Source organism: Chanos chanos, chromosome 8 (genome assembly GCF_902362185.1).
Source record: "Chanos chanos chromosome 8, fChaCha1.1, whole genome shotgun sequence".
NCBI classification, from domain to species: domain Eukaryota; kingdom Metazoa; phylum Chordata; class Actinopteri; order Gonorynchiformes; family Chanidae; genus Chanos; species Chanos chanos.
The window spans coordinates 20,646,444-20,659,252 of NC_044502.1; positions in this window are offsets into that span (position 1 = coordinate 20,646,444).

The window sequence follows — 12,809 nt, forward strand, 5'->3', positions numbered from 1 at the left end:
TTATTATTATTATTATTATTATTATTATTATTAGAAGAAGAAGAAGAAGAAGAAGAAGAAGAAGAAGAATTTTTATTATTATTAGTAGTAGTAGTAGTAGTAGTAGTATTTCTATTTTTATTATTATTATTATTACTATTATTATTACTGCTGGACATCTGACCTTTGAACTCCGCTACACAGTCACTGCTGTATACTGTACTGTCTCTGCAATGTGGCCACTGTTTGTCTGTTTTGTATTGTCTGTTCTGTGTCCTGTTCTGGGTCCTTTTACTATGCCTGCCTCAGGAATTGGCCCTCGGGGACAAATAAAGCTTTTTTAATTGAATTGAATTGAAAGCTGCACTTGTAGAACAGAGAATTTATGTTCACACAATTTGTGGAGTTTTTCCTCTTGGACTGTTTTTTTTATTGCTAAGGGATATTATATCTTAAATTGTTGAGACCCTTGAATGGCTTGCGCTCTCTCTCTCTCTCTCTCTCTCTCTCTCTCTCTCTGTCTCTCTCTCTCTCTCTCTCTTTCTCTCTCTCACTCACTCACACACACACACACACACACACACACACCCCCACACACACATAGCTTGATTGCCTTCATTGTCCAAGGAACGGGGATGACGTAAAACAGTAAAATCCAACATCGACTTCATATGACTGACTCAGTAATATATTTTGGCATACATACACTGGCATACATTATGTGTAGACACTTAGACTGAATGATTAGAGTGCTTATAGTCCACATTCATGATTATGTCCAATTTTCATTTCCTTTTGTTCTAAACAACCTTTTTGTCACGTGTTGGTGAGAGCCTAATCTGAGGTGAAGGTCTGAGGTGATGATGAGGTCTCTTTCACACCAAATTCAGGACCAGAGACAGTGTCTACTTCTCCAAATTCACTTTGAATCTTTTGAATCTCATCAAACATGCACATAAGAGTTAAATATGAGTTATTTAAACATGTTCTCTTTACTGTAACACACAGTCCATTGACCATACTGTACATGCACATGTTTTAGCTGTGACAGCACTATAAGATAATTCATTTGTTTCCTCATTTAATGTAAACTCTGCTCCAGTCACCATGTGTATTCACAAAACCATTTTCTCAAACACACAATGTGAATCATTTGCTTGTTTCAGTTCTCTACTCAATCCAAGTGACACCATGACTTATCTTTTGATCTCATTGTCCTTTTAAAACGATTTTGTTAAATATTCATCTTTACACTTCATAGAAATATACTGTTAAGAGTATAATGAAGTTGCTGTTTTAAAATGAATATTTGTTGAAACATCATCATTTGCATTTCTCCCTTATGTCAAAATGCTCTCACACAGGAAAATTTGACTGTAACACAAGTAACCTCCCAATCTTACTGTTGGAGTGGTTTTGTCTGAGTCCATAGTGCTGAGAGAGACTGGAACTGTGGACCACTTGTATTTAAAAAACAGCTGCAACCATATTAAGAACTGTACCGATTAAGGTGAATTTCAGCTGAATTAACCTCAGTGAAACTCTTTTCCATGTTCATCAAATCCTGCAAGGTACAAGTTTATGTTGCTGTATGTAGAATTAATCAACAGTGGAAATGAAGAGTGTTACTGGCTGTTATGTTGAAATATTATAAATTGGTGGAGAAATGAGAAAAAAAATTAAATGATTTCCTGTCCCTATTTTGTTGTTCTACAAAATACATTTCCATAAAGCCCCTTCCCACACCCTTCCACTTTATTGTTTTTGTACAACTGTTTGTGTAAGTTTAATCACATTGACTCTACAGCACAGTAATAAACTGCTGTGTCCCCAGTCTTCAGCTGGTTCATATGAAGGTAGAAATAAGAGCTGTCCTTGGATGCTGTGAAGCGGTCCTGCACTGCCTGGGCTGTGCTCTAGTAAGAATCTGAACAAAATTAAATGATCCATTCCAATCCTTCTCTGGGAGTCTGATGGACCCAGTGCATGTCAATGCTACTCACACTAAATCCACTGCAGGCACAGGTGAGTTTGTGGGCTCCACCTGAAGACACATGAGACATGAATGCTCTTTCGAATATTTTGGTAAACTTCATGTAATTGAAACGGAATTGTGGGAAGTTGGGCCAAATTCTGTGACACTGTGGTAGAGCATATGTTTGGTCTGGAAAACTAAATTTGAGTTCAACAAGTATTTGAACGAGGGGTAGCACGGTGGTGCGGTGGGTAGCACAGTCGCCTCACAGCAAGAGGGTTTCGGCTGGGTTTTGACTGAAATTAAACGTATAGTACTTTGGAAAATCAGGTAATCCATAAATTCACAGAACACCTGATGTAATCTTGTAAGTTATGTTGTGTTAATGAGGGTTTCTAATTTGTAGCCAGCTTTAAATTTTTCATGTCCAAAAATATATGTGTCAGAATAATTTGCCTCAATAAATTCTTAAAAAAAAAAAAAAAAAATTGTTGCTATTTAAGATAAGCTTTAGAGAGCTCTCTGTCTTTCTTCACATTTCACTGAGGTTTTCTTTCCCCCTTAAATTTGCCTCTTCATATTGAACATCTGCAGATAAACTCCTGGAAATGACTATCATGTTTTTGTACAGCACTGCCTCCCTTTCTCTCACTGTGAGTCTCTGGCACAGTAATACACAGCTGTGTCTTCAGTCTTCAGACTGTTCATCTGTAGATAGAGCTGATTCTTACTGTTGTCTCTGGAGATGGTGAACCTTCCCTGAACACCACTGGAGTAATATTTGCCACTACTGTCACCTTTAATTGTTGACAACCATTCCAGTCCTTTTCCAGGAGCCTGTCTGACCCAGTGCATGCTATAGACACCAAAGTTAAACCCAGAGGCTGTACAGGTCAGTTTATGAGATCCACCAGGTTTAAAAACCACTGGTTCAGACTCAGTCAGTGTCTGACCCATAACATCTGCAAACAAAGAAAATATAATAAAATGAGTAAAAATTTAAATCTAAGAAGCTGAAAAATATTTACATCCATACAACAAAATGCAATTAAATATTTAGAAATGTCTTACATTGTTCAAACATGAACATGACAATCAAAAACAAAATATCTCTTGATTCCATAGTTGAGCTGACAGGAGCTGCTTCTGAAAATACTGTACACACAGACAGAGATGAAAAGAGACATGTCATTATAAAGGACTGAAGTGGAGTATTTGCATAGTTCACCCTCTAGAGACTTAAATATTTACAATGAGAAACACTTTATCTCTTTGGAATCTCTGAAGATTTCTCTTTATTCAAGGCTAGATTATCAAAATTCAGATATGTTTGTTACGTTCATTTTAATTTGAAAAAGAAGAAAAACAATCACCATTATAAAGGGGTGATTATAAAGGGTAGAACAGTTCACATAGGCGAACAGATCCAGCATGTGATTATGAAGTGTAGAATGGTTTTCCCTCTAGAGGTTTAAGAGCGACAGTGTGTCAGGGTTCCTGCAGGGTTCTCTGTTGTGCCCCTACTGGTCATTTCTGGTGTTAGCTGTCATTTGTTTTTGGTTTTTTGTCATGTGCTTTTGTTTATTTTGGTTTTCCATGTGCTCTGGCCCTGCCCCTCACTTATCGTGTCAGTGTGCTCACCTGTTGCTCGTTGGAGTTGTATTAGTCTGTCTCTTTAAACCCTGCCTGTTTTACCCTTTGTTTGTCAGTTCGTACTGCTTTCCCCTGGTGTGTCGTACAAGCCTTCTGTTATTCTGATTGCCTTCTGTATTTGATCTCTGTCTGTTTTTTGTTTTTTTTTTTTTTACTGTTTTTGCCTGTTGGAGTTTGCTTCCTCTGCCTTCCTGTCTTGCACTGCACCTGTTTTTGAACCTTCTGCCTGTCCCTGGAATTTGCTTTTGTCTTCTGTTTTGGATTGTTCGCCTGCCTCTGACTCCTCTTTGGTATGACATCTGCTTGTTTTGATTCTGTTTTCTGTCAAGTGTATTGAAAGACTGTTGCCTAGCACAATAAACATCTCTAATTCATTCATTGGCGAGTCTGCAACTGAGTCCTAAGTTTTCCCTGACACAGTGGCAGTAATTGTGACCGTTATTTACTGTTTCTTTAATGTATTCACCTGGGGGGTATTTCAAGAAGCGGGTTTAGTGGAAATTCTGAGTTTGTTAACCCTGAGATGAGGGAAACTCAGGGCTTTCCGTTTCAGAAAGCGAGGTAACTCAAACTCTGGCTCAGTTACCGCAGTAACTGACTCTGTGAACCTAACCTGCTCGCTGGTAGGTTTTCTTCAACAAACCCCGAGTTTCTCCCTAGCTCCTCCCTCCGGCTGAACATGAAGCATCTGTGAAACATGGCGTCTCCTTTCGTCGCTAACCCGATCGGTGTTGAAACCAAATTAATTCGCATAGCCTTATGTCGGGAGAGGTTTTTGAGACCCCGATTAGATGTATTATCATTCTCTGATGACTACGTAATCGAGCTTTGCCGTTTTTCATCACAATCTATCATTTATCCGAACAACTGCGGCCTACATCTCTAATATTACACGCCGTGGACGTCTTGCTCTCAGATCGGAGCAAGTTCTTTGCTCTTCTTTTTTTTTTTTTTTTTTTTTTTGTTTCCCTTTATAACACTGGCGACGCCAAGTATATCGGGAAAGCAACTGTTTGTAGAGCCGTAAAAAAGTGTCCCTTGTACTTAAACGGCTACTGCACATTTTCCTAGTGTCAGACCTCTAAGGACCATCAAAGAGGAGTTACACAGGATTGCAGGTGACTGATATAGAATCATTCAGTTAAAGGTAACGATATTTTAAATTATATCGTGTTCATGACATTCTGCTGCGACCTCAGACTGGGATCAGTCGTTAGTTTTTATGTTGTAGCGTTTCCCAGTGTCATGGGCTGCATCGATGGCACACAGATCCCCATCACTGCTCCTTCAGTTAATGAAGTTGACTATGTGAATAGGAAGTCTTTCCACAGCATTAATGTGCAGGTACACTGACTATTGTCTTACAATAACAAAGACTATACATCACAATATACTGCAACTAATATATCTCATTCTCTGCACTGTCAAGATCATATGTGATGCAGTGCACTTGATCACAAATGTTGAAGCCAGTGGCCCAGCTCTGTGCATGATATACGAATGTATCATTAGTGTACCCTGAGCAACAGATTTGCACATGGTAAGTAAAGCTTTGCACAAATACCATTCCTTGTCTCCCTCTTTTAACACCCTTAAAATGTATCCACTATATAATTACAGGAGAGTTTGACGGCCACCTGCTTGGTGACAGAGAGCACCCATGCCATCCCTCTCTGTTGAGCCCTTACCCTGACCCTGAGCTGGGCCCCCAACAATGTTCCAGTTTTGCCCACTGCAGGACTAGAGCCTTGGTTGAGATGACAATAGGCATGCTCAAAGCCCGGCTCCAGCGTCTGCGTAAACTCAGGCTTACCCCAGAGGCGGCGTGTGACATTATTTTGCCATGTGTTGTTCTCCATAATAATATTGCCACAATTAGAGGAGAGCAGCACCCTGCCGCACAGATGAACGATCCTGAGGAAGACAGTCCCATCCACCCTGCAGATGTCCTGGATGGAGGAGCCATCCGAGAGAATTTGCCAAAAACATTTCACAGATTAAGATACCACCACCCCCAGCAGTCAAATAAAGAAAAATCAGTCACATTTTATTTGGTCTTCTTTGTTTCCTACAAATGCAACAATTACTATATTTAGATTGTTCCAACAATTAACAATTCACCTGTGACCATGCACCCACCTCTAACTGCTGTTCCAGTAATTGAATTTCAAGATAGGCCATTTAATCTGCCACTGCAAGTGCATCATTTCTCAGTCAGCTTTAGCCATTTTCCTCCTTAATTCATAACTGAGAAAACATAAGGATGACATTAAATTCTACAGATCTACATGCAGAATTAACCTGGCATTTATTGAACATCTCACTGTGTCAGTCTGTGCTGTGGAGGTTGATGGACTCTCCTCCTGGTAATGCCCAGTCATGCTCTGTTAAAAAGGATTAGAACGTGTCATCCCTTCAATGTGTATTTTAAACTCAAAATTCCGCTCAAGAATGTAAAAACATTTTAATAGGGAGAGAAATATCAGTAGCTACCATACATAATATTAATGTAAACCACTGTAGGCCTTTCTGAATCCCTCTGTGGCAGCAGACAACGTGTCTTCGTCATCATCCTGTGATGAAGAAAAGCATTCTGTTTCAGTATACTTTAAACTACTATAATTGGCAAAATCTTTGGGAGTATTTACAGCCCAAATGTTAATCTGCTAAGCAGGATATTAGGCGAGAGGACATTTGTGTGTCTTATAACAGCATTCTGTTGGGGGTTAAAGCTACTCCAAGTTGAAATAGCCACTGAATGACATTTACTTGGTTGAATATGTCAAATATGATTAAAACCAAAATGAAGTACAATCATGAGCCTATAGGCCTAAGCAAAATGTGTATTACCTGTTTGAACTATGTTTTTATATTTCATTTTCAGCGGCTACCAAGTGTGGTTTGTGCCCGTAGGATTACTCCTAAAAGAAAATAGAATTTTATTCAATTACATTCCACCACTTCCACCTGTAATATTAAAAGAAAGTGTGCTTACATGTTAAATGAACAGACTTCTGCATTCAAACCTACGCATTGACTTTGGCAGCAAATCTCTCCCACGCCGATTATCTCGCCTTTGCCGATGCAGGTGGGAGCCGAACCAAACACCTTTTTGTTGTGAGGCGACAGTGCTACCCGCTGCGTCACCGTGCCGCCCTAAATTTTGCTCATACTCGCCATAAATACGTATGAGAATTTCTAACTGCCGTGGGGTGAAGTAAAACGACTTTTGTTTTCGCCGGTTGCCATGGTGAATCGTAGTATCGGAGCTCCATTGATGATGGCTTTTTATAATTGTCATGCACGCGCTTAACTTGGAGTTAACATACTCAGAGTCGGTCGAGCCAGCTCAGATCAGCTTTTCTGGAACCGAAAACTCAGAGTTTCCCATCTCAGGGTTCATCAACTCAGAGTTCAGAATTAAACTCGGAGTTTGTTAAACCCGGTTCTTGAAATACCCCCCTGTACTCAAAACGAAACAAAACAAACAAGAGTCAGTTCTTATGAGCAGAGGTAGAAAAATGTGTTATTTGGAGTACAAAAATGTATGCAAATACAGCATGACTATAAGCTGGAGCTATAAAGTAGGAATATTTAATAGAACTGCTTGTTCCATTTTTGTTATTTTGATATATTTTTACCACAAGATAAAAAGCAAAGAAAAAGAAAAGCTATTTTCATTGTTTCTCATTTTTTCCCCAAAATGATCAATTTGTTTCATAACCACTGTCCTTCATAATGTGTGGGGGCATAAAAATCCCGTCTTTTCTGTTTCATTTATCTCTGACCATTGTGTCATTTTTGTTTTCTTTTATCTCTGTCAGAAATCTTCTCTCGTGAGATTTAGTCACATGGTTACTTTAATGTTTAAATTTTTAATTTTGTGAAGTGACTGAATTATATATTATGGTCTAGAACTCAGTATGCTCTTTTTGGTCATATTATACACAGGAAACATGATCATATAAGAGGACTTCATTTAAAGTGACTTCCACGTTCCATATCAGATCTTCAAGAATGTGATATTCGTACACCATAAATTCATAATGTATTGATTAACAACGGCAATAAAGAATACTACATTTGACATCTCATTAACCTTAAGGATCTTATGTGGTTTTTGGTTTGAATTTATTGAATACACGTGCTGCATTGATTCACATTTTTACAAATGTCAGAGAGTGAAACATTTCACGGTTGATTTTACAGTTCATGGTTAGAATATTCTAGTCTGTCTGATCCAGTTCAAGCCATAGTCACCAAAGTTAAACCCAGAGGCTGTACAGGTCAGTTTATGAGATCCACCAGGTTTAATGATCACTGGTTCAGACTCAGTCAGTGTCTGATCCATTACATCTTTAATCAAACCGAATATAATAAGTTAAATAAAAAACTTAAATTCAAGATCATGCAAAACTGGAAAATATTCAAATCTGTATATCAAAATGAAATTAAATGTTTAGATCTATCTTACATTGTTCGATTACATTGATCAACATGATAAGAAAGAACAAAATATTTCTTGAATCCATAGCTGAACTGACTGGAGCTGCTTCTATGGAGCTGCCTCTTTTTGTACACACGGCCAGAGATGAAAAGAAACATGGTTATAAAGGACTGAAGTGGAGTATAACTTTGCATAGTCCACTCTCTAGAGACTTAAATGGATACAGTGAGAAACATTGTGATCAGAGTTTGGAATCTGTGAAGATATCTCTTTATTCAAGGTTAGATCAGAAAAAATCAGATATGTCCATTACTTTCATTTTAAGTAGAAGCAGAAAAGGAAGAAAAAGAATCACCATCCTCGTTATCATTATCAGGTCTATTATGTGATTTTAATGTTAGAATTGTTTAATTTGATGAAAATATCCAGTTTCAGATAACAAAGGGCACAGTGCTTTTCCCTCTAGAGCAGGGGTGGGCAAATCCGGTCCTGGAGGGCCAGTGACCTGTCGGGTTTTTGTTTTCACCTCTTAGTTACCTGTTGATTTTCACCTTGCATACAGGTGTGCACTCTCTTCAGCCAATCACAGATTGTATTTAGTTAGCTGACAAGAAAAACAGCAGGACCATGGCCCTCCAAGACCGGATTTGCCCACCCCTGCTCTAGAGGTTTAAAAGTGACAATGACAGTAACTGTGTCCAGAATTTCTTGTTTCTTTAATGAGTTCATCTGTACTCAAAACAAAATAATGTACTCAAAACACAAATATATGAAAATATGGAAAAACGTAGTTGGAGCTCAAAAAAATGAAGAATCAGAATCCTGTCTTTTCTGTTACGTTATTTCTGACCATTGTGTTAATTTTTTTTTTTTTTTTTAACTTGTTTACTTGTAATTTTGTGATTTCATAAAATGACCTTGAATCATATATTAGAGGCTAGAACTCATTGTGCTCTGTTTTACATAGTATACCCATGAAATATGAAACAAGATCAAATTAGATGACCTTATTTTAAAAAGAAATGTCAATCATATCTGACGGAGAATTAGTTTTAACCTGTTTATTTGTTGGTAGAAATGGATATTTGGATAGCTGATTGTTACAAGTGTTACAAGTGTTTAAAATTAACTGGGGGAAACTGTTTAGTTTTCATATCAGACCTCACCAAGTACTCTTGGCATAATACAAAGGAGTCAGGCGCCCCCTCCTGTTATTTTAAGGAATTAAGGAGTTTTTTATGATTGCTTACACACTTGTTGTGGAATTTCACTCATTGTGTCAAAACTCTACACACAAACGAATGAGACACAACACTTGGAGACAAACATCTCACTTCTATGTCAAAATGAAACTCTGCAATCAAAACCTAATAATCCTTTTTCAAAATGGCATTTTTGAGACAAAACGATTGACACATGCACTATTTGAATTACTATTTGAAAGTAGCAACAACACACTGATGTACTTTATACAAAACACTTCTGTCTTTAATATTTCGTATACCTTTTTAATTTTCTTATACAGGCTCCTGTGAAAGATTGTTCCAGTACAGTACATCTACTCTCATTTCAATGAACACAAAAAAGAAAGTTTTCAGGAAAGAAACCCAAAAAACCAAAAAACATACCGCTTATTTTTTTCGCCATTGCAGGTTTTTACAACAACAAAAAAACACAAAGAAAAATAGAATTGCAGTACAGTAATCAATACAATATGTTACACTAAACTCAAAAATTACAGTGCAATGGTAAACAAAAATGAGTATTGTAAGGAATTGTAAGGGATGAGATGGATGGTTTATGGATCCCGCTCTCTGTCAGGATCTGGCCACATCACCTCGTTCACATCACAAGCAATGTCATCCCTGGCTGGGCAACAGGGAAAATATCACCTTGCGTGCTGTATCCTACCCTGGACTGAGTCCACCTCAATGTCTCCACATGCCTCTTCCATTGCTTGCAGAAGAGGCAGGCGGGCATGTGGTTGGTGGTCATATACTTTCCAATGCCAAACCGAAAAGAATTCCTCAGTAGGACTGAGAAATGGGGAGTAAGGGGGCAAGTATACAACTGTAAAGTTATTGTTGTTGGTGAACCAGTCTCGGACCAGAGCAGCCTGGTGGAAACTAACATTGTCCCAGATCACAACAAACCTGGGCTGCTCTGGTCTGTCCAGTACAAGTATGTAGTACAGAAATGTGATTATGTGTGCTGTGTTGTAGTGATCTAGGGTGGCATGGTGATGGAGAACACCTTGCAGTCTCCTTGCAGGAGCTCCCACAGACACCCCACTCCCACCAAAAGCTTACCTGGGGTCTATTTGTAGTGCTAAGGCTCAGACTGATTGGTGTTCAATTACTGTACAAGTGTTTTCATATGTATGTTTGGGTGTTGTCTAGGCATTCACTTCCAGTGAATTATTACAGTAATATTATTACAGTTTTTTTTTGTTTTTTTTTTATTTTCCTAAGCCCACCACCACCCCTCCGACATGGGAGTCACATCGTACTTTCTCTTTTTTTTCCCTTGTTTCTTTTTATAAATTTTATTTGATGAGTCTACACACTTGTGTACAGAGAATACAGGTGGACAGGCAACAAACAAACATGCAGACAGACAGGTGACATGCTGTAGAATGACAGACAGACAAGTGAACAGGTAGGCAAGGAGACAGACAGAAGGACAAAATCAATGAAAGGTGATAAGGGAGTAAGGGATAAAGAAGAAAAGTAAATTTAAAAAATTAGTTTAGCAGACAAATTCAATAAATTTATGAAAGGGGCCCAGATTTTTTGAAAGTATAAGTTTTGGTGTTGGAATGAAATTTTTGAGAAAGTTTAACCATTGTGTGATGTTTATTGTGTTTCTTGTTTTCCAGTTTAAGAGAATAGTTTTCTTAGCGATTGCTAGGGTGATGAGTATGGGTTTGGGATTTTGGATTGGTGGGCTGATCACAGAGGTATCCCCGAGCAGACAGAGGGATGGAGAGAGTGGGATGTTACAGCTCACGAATATTCTGTCAGTAACTTGTTTCCAAAAGTGGTAAGTTGGTGGGCACAACCAGGTAGAGTGCAAATAATTGTCTGGGGTGTTCATTGTGCAATGTGAGCATATGTCTGAATCTAGGAATCCCATTTTATACATCTTGTGCTGGGTGATATGTGTTCTGTGGATTACTTTATATTGTATTAGTTGAAGATCAGTACTGTTTGTCATTGTGAAAGTGTCCAGAGTCCAGAAGTCTGTACTGGTAGAGAGTGATAGGTCTTTTTCCCAGTCTTGGATGGGGAGGGATATTGTTTGGTCCGTGGATGATATTAGTTTGTATAATTTGGAGATTTTTCTTAGTATTGTTTATTTTTTCCATTTCTTCCACTAGTGGGGTGGATGTAGGTTGCTGTTAATTATATTAATTTTGGATTTTAGAATGGATTTTATTTGCAATTACTGAAAGTATTGCTCTTTCCCTATGTTATACTTTTGCACCAGGTCCTGGAAAGTGATGAAGGTGTTATTCTGAAAAATGTGCTGAAGCTGTGTGATACCTCTTTGTTTCCAAGTGGTGAAGTGGAGTGGTGATTTGTTGAGTGAAAAGTCAGGGTTGTGTCGTATTGGGGTGTATTTACATGGTGACACTGTGAATTTAAAGATTTTATTAATTTTCCACCAAGCTGTCAGGGTTGTTGAGATTACAGTATTTTTGAAGCAATAGTGGTGTTTTATGGAAGTGCTAAGGAATGGTGTAACCAGGTTAAAAAGTGTACATTTATTTTTTTTATGAACTTCACCAAATCCTGATATGGTTGCTATTGTCTTATTTTATGTTTGTATATAATGTATCTATGTAATGTGTCTGATTTCAATACTGAGCTGTTTCACCTGCACTGTTTCTTTAAGAGATTGTAGTTCGTTGTCGTCATTATTGCGTCGCTCTCAGTCTGCGGTTGTTGAACTGAGGAGAGGTACGCAAGTTATACCCGTTAGATTATAAAAGTATATTTTGGTGATAAAAAACGAGACAAATGTTACGCAATGCAGCCATAATTGTGTATGTAAAGTTAATGAACATGCAAACATTTTATTACTCAGATCCAAATACTGTAATTTCATATTTTACACAATTTATGAAAGACACGTGTTCCATAAGGTGCTAGGAGGTTTCTTGTATGCTTTCTTTTGCTAACAGGTTGCTGATGTCCTGTGTGTGTGCGTGTGAGGGCTGCATGTCAAACATTTCTTTTCATTTTGTGTTAATTTGTGCAGGTATGTTGTGCTCAGTGTTCGTTCATTATTATGTAGTTAATTTTCAGTCTGCGGTTGTTGAATTGAGGAGAGGTTGCTGATGTTCTGTGTGTGTGCGTGTGAGGGCTGCATGTCAAACATTTCTTTTCGTTTTGTGTTAATTTGTGCAGACGGTATTTCTCCTCTAATAAAACCAACAACTGGAATCATCGGTGTGATCCTTACACTACTATCAAGTTAAGCAGACCATCGAACACAACGCAGATTATAGAGGTTAATTTAACGGAGGTGCAGATAGAGGAACACCCCGGTTACAATGGCAAATCGGAGATTGAAATTTCATTGCATTCTGACTGTTCTATTTCAATCCATGGGTTATTCTATTGGTTGGGATGAATCCAGTTTGAGATATATTGTAGTTGATTAGCCAGGTAATAATAGTAGAAGTTTGGTGCTTCCAGTCCTCCTTGAGATTAGTGTTTCTGTAAAGTTGCTAGTTTAATCCTGGGTGGT